The 7,911-nt window shown below is 38.3% G+C and overlaps 1 protein-coding gene across 5 annotated transcripts in view; it reads left to right on the forward strand.

The window, feature by feature from the left end:
* The window catches only part of FAM172A (family with sequence similarity 172 member A), a 427,259-nt gene that overhangs the window by 176,167 nt on the left and 243,181 nt on the right, over positions 1–7,911 (forward strand). The window lies entirely within an intron of this gene.

Raw genomic sequence — 7,911 nt, forward strand, 5'->3', positions numbered from 1 at the left:
AAAAATATAAGTTTCCATGCATGCATTTGTAGCATAACATTGTTCTATATATTTGTGAGGCAATAGTTATGGCCTGATAATTTTTTTAACATATACCTACTGAATTAATGGTATATTGTGCAAATATTGGTGTTCATCTTGTGTGGTAGCAGCTTTTTCTGGTAACGTATTGTTTTCATATGAGCAGCCATCCATTGTATTTCAGCTAAACTTCTGAAGGCAGATAAAGAGAGAGAGTTATTAATATCTTAATAAATATTTAAGCTAGAATAGTTCAAGAATGGTGTAATGAGGAAACTCTGTCCCTTGCTCTTTTCTTACTCAGTGAACCTTTGCACTTTGTAATGCTAGCAGCATGGGATCGTTATAACAGTGCTACCCAAGGATTTCTAATTCTGCAGGGGGCACAAACAATATTATTTGCACTTTGACACATTCTACTTCATATACATACTATGCATTATACATTCTAGACAGATTCATGCAGTTTTCAAAGCCCTTATTATGAAAGTTAGCATTTTTATTCAACAGTAAAACGTGTCAGAAATGCCATGGTGTAGTTAAAATAGTAAAAATGTGTGTGAGAAATAAATAAAAGTCCAGCAAAATAGATGTCAAAATCATGTTAATTTTAATTTTGTGTTCCTTGTAATTATGGTTTAGTATAATAATAATTTATAGAAGAAAAAGCTGTACTGTCTAGTTAAAACTATCATACCTTGGCCATGAAAAGAGTTAGCAAGCAACATTATTGTACTTTGAGGAAATAAATTGTTAGTTGGAGGTGCAGAACAATGAGGACATGTTCACAGAAAGAAACCAAAAGGGCACTACTTTTCTTCGCTGCTGCTTTTTTTGAGTTTGCCCATCAACCAATCTCAGCCTCTTTGAGAGGCATTATTGTTCACCTGGAGAGTGTGCCCGTGGGTTAATGGATGTTGTGATACTGTCCAGAGGCGGGTTTTCTTCCCAAGGCTTGTGCCAGCAATCTGGCATTGGCTGTTAGGATTTGCACTACTTCTAAAGGACACTTTCACCTTTCTTTTTCATCTGTGGTATCTTTCTACATATGGCTGATTTGCATGGCAGGGCATGAAATTTAACTTTAAGCAGCTTGGCCCAGAGCACATGTAAATTGCAAGATGCACTGTTCTCTTGGCCAATGAATACATATTTCAAAACTTCATATTGAACTTCCTTTTTAAAAAAAATCTGGAAAAACCAGAATAAGTCTAACTACATAGCATACATTGTGGGTCCATTCCTGTGTCTACTGAATTAATTTCAAGCAGGATAGGCTGTGATGCTGTTGACTCTGAAGTCTGGCAATTTGCTTCACATTTCGTTCAACGCATCAGTGTAGAAACATTTGCTATTTACTCTATGAGATTAGGAAAGAAGAAAAAACTACATTTCTTTGTCACTCTCCCAAAATACTATAGAATGACAGTTTACTTCGGTAGTGTGTCATGCAAAGGCTTTTTTTGCAGACCCTGGTTGTGAGGCAAGAATTAATTGTTATATCCATTTTTCCATTGGGTAGACTGATATGGAGGGAGGTAAAAAGATGCCCCAAAATTAATGCAGACATAAGGTTTTCTCACGTGGGCCATGGAAAATAAAAGTACTGAAGTACAAATAGGTAATAAGAAAAGACATGAATTTCTAATGTTGAAGGAAAATTTGTGCCATGCGAATTGGAGAAACTGTTGAAGACTGTTAATTAGTGGGAATAGACAACTCCAGTTATACTCTCTAAGGGTCACTGAGACCTACAGTGATCTGATGAGTAAGTGCTGGCTGAACAAATTAAGCTGCCAGAGTGATGTTTTAACTTGCATATCCAGTATTTTGAAGATTTAAAAAAACCTAACTTGATTATTTAAGCTAGTTTCCTTACCTACTTCCTTTTCAAATGTACATTTCTTTCAAGTATTTTTTTAAAAAATTCTAACATATGCAAATAAGCAAGATACATAGGAGCAAGTAAGAGCAAAGACCCTAAGCTGATTGCAAAATGAAATATATTTTACCTACCAGATGCATATAAAAAGAATGGCTAATTATCAGATTGTGTAGTGTATTAAGAGCAGAGCTTGAGAGATCAAAGTACTTATTGTTTCATGCTGCAAGTTTCTTTAACTACGAAATAATATACTTGCTGGCATACTTTAAAGCTTGTTAAAGGGATTGATTTGGTCTGGGCAATAAACATCATGTCAAACATTATGGCAGAAAAACCTGCTTAATATGTTTTGTAATAAGACAGAATTTTTTGTTCTTGAAAACATCTGCCAACTGAATTCAAGAGTGAAGACAGAAAATGTCATCAATTTAATAATAATCCTATAAATTTAGTTTCTTTTCAGCAACACAGACCAAGGCAAAAACTCCCTGGTATTCAGCATTTACTATAATTCTTTGTAAAATGATGAAACAAAAACATTTTACTTTTATATAATGTGTTAATTAATGCATAATGAATTTTAATATTCTCACTGATCAGATTTTAACAAGCATATTGCCAGCAGATCATTTTAAAAGCATCTGTTTTTTAATGTGTTGAATTGAGAATTGAGTCAAATAGCTAAATATGTACATACATGCTTTTAAAAAACATATTTCCACCCCTGCTTATAAACGCTACTTAATATCTTTTCTTAGACCACAAGAGGCTGCTGCTGTACACAGTAGCCAATGCTTCCCCCAGAAACTTAGTACCCCAACCAATCTTCATTTATTGCTGAACTAAACTCTGAATATGTTAATCTCTAACCTTTGCCTATGGAAACGAATCATACGTGCTTAAATGTGACATGATTATTCTTTCCATCTCCCACTCCCTGCAGATTTCCATGTTGAAAGTGCCTACTCTATGTTGAAAGACACTTAGAAATGTAAATCAGTATCCAGACCATTCTAAATACCATGCACCACTTAAGTACATACACTATCATGGATCATGAAATATTATTTTATGACGCACTGTGCACCCGTGTACTTTCCATAACAATGGTATAGTTTTTAATAGTTATATAGTAACAAACATCTTAAAAATGAAACATTGATATACACTTTCCTCACTAAATAAACGGTATCCTTCTCTATAAGAAATTGACCTAAAAAGAAATCATTGCATTATCTGGTAATCTGGGGGGGGAAAAAAGAAGGAAAAACCTCTCCTTCTGAAATTTAAGGAATCTGAATGTTTTTAGCTATGGATATGGGTGAATGTGGATGTTCGATATTTAGGATAAAAGCAGCAATAAGACACCAACTTATTAACATAAATTAAATCTGTCAATAGCTGCAAATGAATTCAGCATTTGTATCCATGAATTCAGCATCCAACATGCTAGACCATAGAAAACCTTTGCCAAGGTACTTGAGAAGGGCATGCCACTTCTCCTCTGAGTTAAAGAATGGTATAAGGGGTGTTGGTTATAGCCATGTTGGTCTAAAGACATAGGCAAGCAAGGTTCTTTGAGTAAATATGATATTTTATTAGACCAACTTTTTTTTTCGGATGACAAAAACAGTGTGCTAGAATCATATTTCACATTGGACAGCTGAGATGGGATCGAGATGGGTTGTCAAGGGCACTGAGGTTTCCATGGTAATGGAAGATAGGGCATTCAGTAACTATGTGGTGTGCAGACTGTGAGGGGGCGCCACATTCACAAGTGGCACTTGGTGTCAGGCCGATTTGATGCATGTTATGAGATAAGCAGCCATAACCAGTTCAGAGTCTACTGAGGTGGACCCAGGAGAGTTTGTCTAAATTAAAGCTGGGAGGTCTTGCAGAGGGGTTTGGGATGAATGTTTTGAGTCTGCAGTTCTCAGAGGCCCATCATTCTTCCCATAGTTGTGTAGCCCAGTCATGTGGGGAAGAACCTTTGGAAACAGAGTACAGGTGGTGCAGGTAGGCAATGAAGGTTTTCCTAGATTAGAGGTGCTGCCCTACTGGAGAGTCTGAGCAGATGTGCTGATGTAGGTAGTGATTATGGTCTAGTTCAGCATGGCAAAGGAGGCAGAGGCATTGCTGCTCAGGGTGGATGTCAGGGGGAGCAATACCGCTGACGAATGGGAGCTGTGATGTAGAGGTAGAGTAGATGCAGCCAGATATGACTCACATGCTATTGCTGAGTGCGCTGTCGACTTTGTGATTATGGGCAGTTCTACACCACAATGGAACACACGATTCGGCTGTTGAGTATGCCAGTGCCAGGGTGGATATCTGAAATACGGTGGGGTTAACTCACCATCTGAGGCCAGCTAGTCAATGGAGCAGAGTGTTGCATGTTGTACTTTGGCTGCCAGTTGGGTAAGATGTATCTTGTAGGTCAGGGTGTGGTCCAGGGTGACTTCAAAATACTTTGGGTGGCTTTTAAAAGGGATGGAGTTTGTTCCACCCTTGACATTCAGTGTTGTTTTGGTGAGTTCATTGGCAGGGTGGAAGGTGCTACTGACTATCTTTGTGATGTTTAATTTGAGTCTCCAGTTCTGAAAGTAAGTGCTCATTGTAGTGAGGTCCTTTGTCAGACCTTGTTCCAGGTTCTTAAAGTTTTTTCCTGTGATCATTAGGGAGATGTCATCTGTGTATATGTACTTTTTGGTTGCAGTGTGAGGCTACTCTGAGATGTAGATATTGAAGAGCAGGGGTGCTAGGATGGATCCCTGAGGTACACTGTTCTTCAGAGGGCTCCTGTTGGATGTCTTTTCCAATATGAAGAGTGAAGTACAGTTGAAGATGAATTCTTGCAAAAAATGGACCACATGTTTGTTGGAGATTTTGTGAAGCAGCTTCAGAGTGAGGCCTCATTGCCATACTGTGTCATAGGCTGCAGATAAGTCTACAAAGATTGCTCCGTGTTCCTCCCTTCTTCAAAAGCTGCCTTAATGTCTGCAGTGAAGCGGGAGACCTAGTCAGTAGTTGAGCTAGGCACTTGCAAAGGCCAGGTCAGGGTATTAGTTTTCCACCTGGCTGAGTGGAAGGAGCTGTGTTACTTGGAGTCATAGAGCAAGGTGAGTCCTGCCAAAGATGCTCAGTCTACCAGTGCTTTGCCATGCGGAGAGTCATGTTGATATCTCCACTCCAAGTGCTGACGATTGAAATCTCCAGAGTAAATCATTGGGTGGAGTATATAGGGATGTTAGTGAAGGGAGTTTTAGGTGGTTTATACACATTGACTGTGGTTACATTATCGATGAGTGCTGCGATCCAAGAGAGTTGATTGCTCCAGGGAGAAGTGACTATTAGTCTATATGTGACACAGTTAGTGATCCATGGTAACATCTCTGATGGCCAAGAACTCCCAAATCAACAAAAACACCAAAGTGCACAAAGATAAAGATATGGAAATCAATAAAATTCTCAATCACCAGACCTTCTTAGAGCCGGGAGGCCCTTGCCCTATCCAGTTTAACATTGAGGGCCTGACTTGAGCCAAGTGCGAAATAATCCAGCAACTAGCCCAACAGCACTCCATCGTATGTTGTGCACGCAGGGCGTACAATGTGAAATGAAAACAAGCAGGAATCTTATCAGGGTATAAGGCACAACGCCACATTTATTGAAAACATAAGATAAAATAAAAGAAAGAATAATAAAAAGGTGGTGTTTCCTATCTCATACACTCGCACACACATCCCCATTTATTCACACGCATACAAAAGGAGACAGACAGACAGTCCTGCAAATATCAAGATATTACAAATCCTTAAGATGCTCGGGTTTGCTTGGTGGCCAGCCAAGTTAACCACGAGGATGAAGCCAGGTCTTGTCGGATTCATACTGATGCTCCTGCTTCTTCTGTGCAGGACAGACCCAAAGCCTCTTTGTTTTTGTTCATCTTTATAGTGATTGTTCCCTATACAAGTATATGGGTCTTGCTGTGTCACGTCCCTTTGATGACATGATCCTCTTCTTTGGTTGTGATGTTATGATTGACAGACCCTTCTAGCTTTGTGGTCTGCAATTTCTCAATTAGTTGACAGCAACTCTTTGGCCATTGGAACAAAACATGATTTTGTATGTTGTAATTCTTAACTGCTGATCTTGGACATTGTTGTTACCTTTGTCTGTTAAATCACAGAAGGCTATTTCTGCCCTTTTAGTCTGAGGTGCAAGACAGACCATCTCAACATATGCATTTCCACACATACTGTTTATTCTTTCATTACCTCTTTTCAAACATTCCAGACATACCACAGGGCTTGCATACACACCACTTCTCTTATACTATATTTAACCTACAAAATCACAAAACAAGATGACAGTTATACGTATGCTAAGCAATGTAAAAATCAAAATGGAATCTCAACTAAGGCTAAGTTACACAGTTATTTGGGCAAACTAAAATGGATATTGGTTACAAAGTAATAATTGACAAAGCAATAAATGATATTATAAAGGCAATATCAAGCATATATAAAGGCAGATTAACTTTAGCTCAATACGTAAGGGTCCTAATCCAGGAAACCCACTCAACTGATGATAAGAACCTCTACATCCTGAGTTTCACTTTGATTGCTGCACTTCACAATCCACACTTTGGCATTGCTACATTTGCCAAAACCTGTGACACATCCAGACTAATAGCCATTTCTTCCTGAAGCGTCTTAGATTAGGCCAACTAAAATACTTGGAAAACTTGTTCTTTGCAAGCTTTTGGGTACAAACATTTGTATAAGACATTGTATAAAACATTTGATTCCCACAGTGGAAACCATAACAATTAATAATGTTTGGGTGCATATTGATTTTTAAGTCTCTATTCTTGTTTTGAGGATAGAGCCTTTTCACAGATAAACTCTTACCAGTCCTCACTAGCTGGCTTAATTCCTTTTCTGTGAAAGGAAGTGAAGCATCAGTCTAGCAAAGCTTACTATGCTTACCTTTAGGTTCATGAGCAGTACATTAAAAATCAATAACATATCGTTCATATGAAACTGTTCATATGTCTAAATATAAATGTGCTAAACTGTTTCCTGGGTTTGGATCCGAATTCCTTTGTCCCGGTGTGTACCAAAGGTGGAAAGCAAGAATCTTTTCTCCTTTATTTAGCCTAAAAGGCTATCTGTCGAAATGAGTAATCCAAGAAGTAGCTGTCTGTAAAAGATATAGAAAAAATGAATTAATAAAATAATGAACAACAGTTGCAAAAGGAAAACGTCTAATCCTTTCTTTAGTGCAAAAAATACTACTTTTTCTTCCAGAAGAGGCACTACAATATAGACAGACAACTCCTGAGAGACCAAGTGATGTGCCCAAGTTCACAAGCAATCTATGGTAGAGCTTCAAATCAGAACACAGCTCTCCTAAGTCCTATATGAATGTCTCAAACACAAAACCATCCTTCCACTCTTAATAGCTTGTTTTCAGAGTCAAGCCTTGTGTAAATATGGAATAATTTGAGTAATGTTAGGTTTTTAAAATTGTATAATCTAAAGCTCTCTCTTCAACTTCAGATTTGGGTCAGGAACAAATTTTTATCTTAGGTCACATTGGCAAGGACTGTGGGAGTTGCTGCCTCCTGCAGTATACAGAATGGTGCTCTTCCTTGAATCTTCTGTCCATGCCATTCATGTATTCATTGTCCTCTGCCATTTCTATCGCAGGGCACTAGCACTGGACTCTCCTGATGATTTTTTACTTGTAGCATGTTGTGGGGTATTTTTGGAGGTGTTTTCATAATGTGCTTTGTGACTAAGGTGTTCATTTTTTTAGGACTCTTGGGATAAATGGTTGTCTACAAATGCAGTAGTTGCATAAAATGGCCTGAGTGATGCCTTCCAGTCCTATAGTCATGTGTTCAGTGAACCCTCTACCCATTTTATGGGACAGGAAAAGCTGCCTCCAACAACAGATATATAGCAATGTAGATATGTAATGATGGAGATATTCAGAGC

This window comes from Gavialis gangeticus, unplaced genomic scaffold (assembly GCF_001723915.1).
Source record: "Gavialis gangeticus isolate Ggan-Ray unplaced genomic scaffold, GavGan_comp1, whole genome shotgun sequence".
NCBI classification, from domain to species: domain Eukaryota; kingdom Metazoa; phylum Chordata; order Crocodylia; family Gavialidae; genus Gavialis; species Gavialis gangeticus.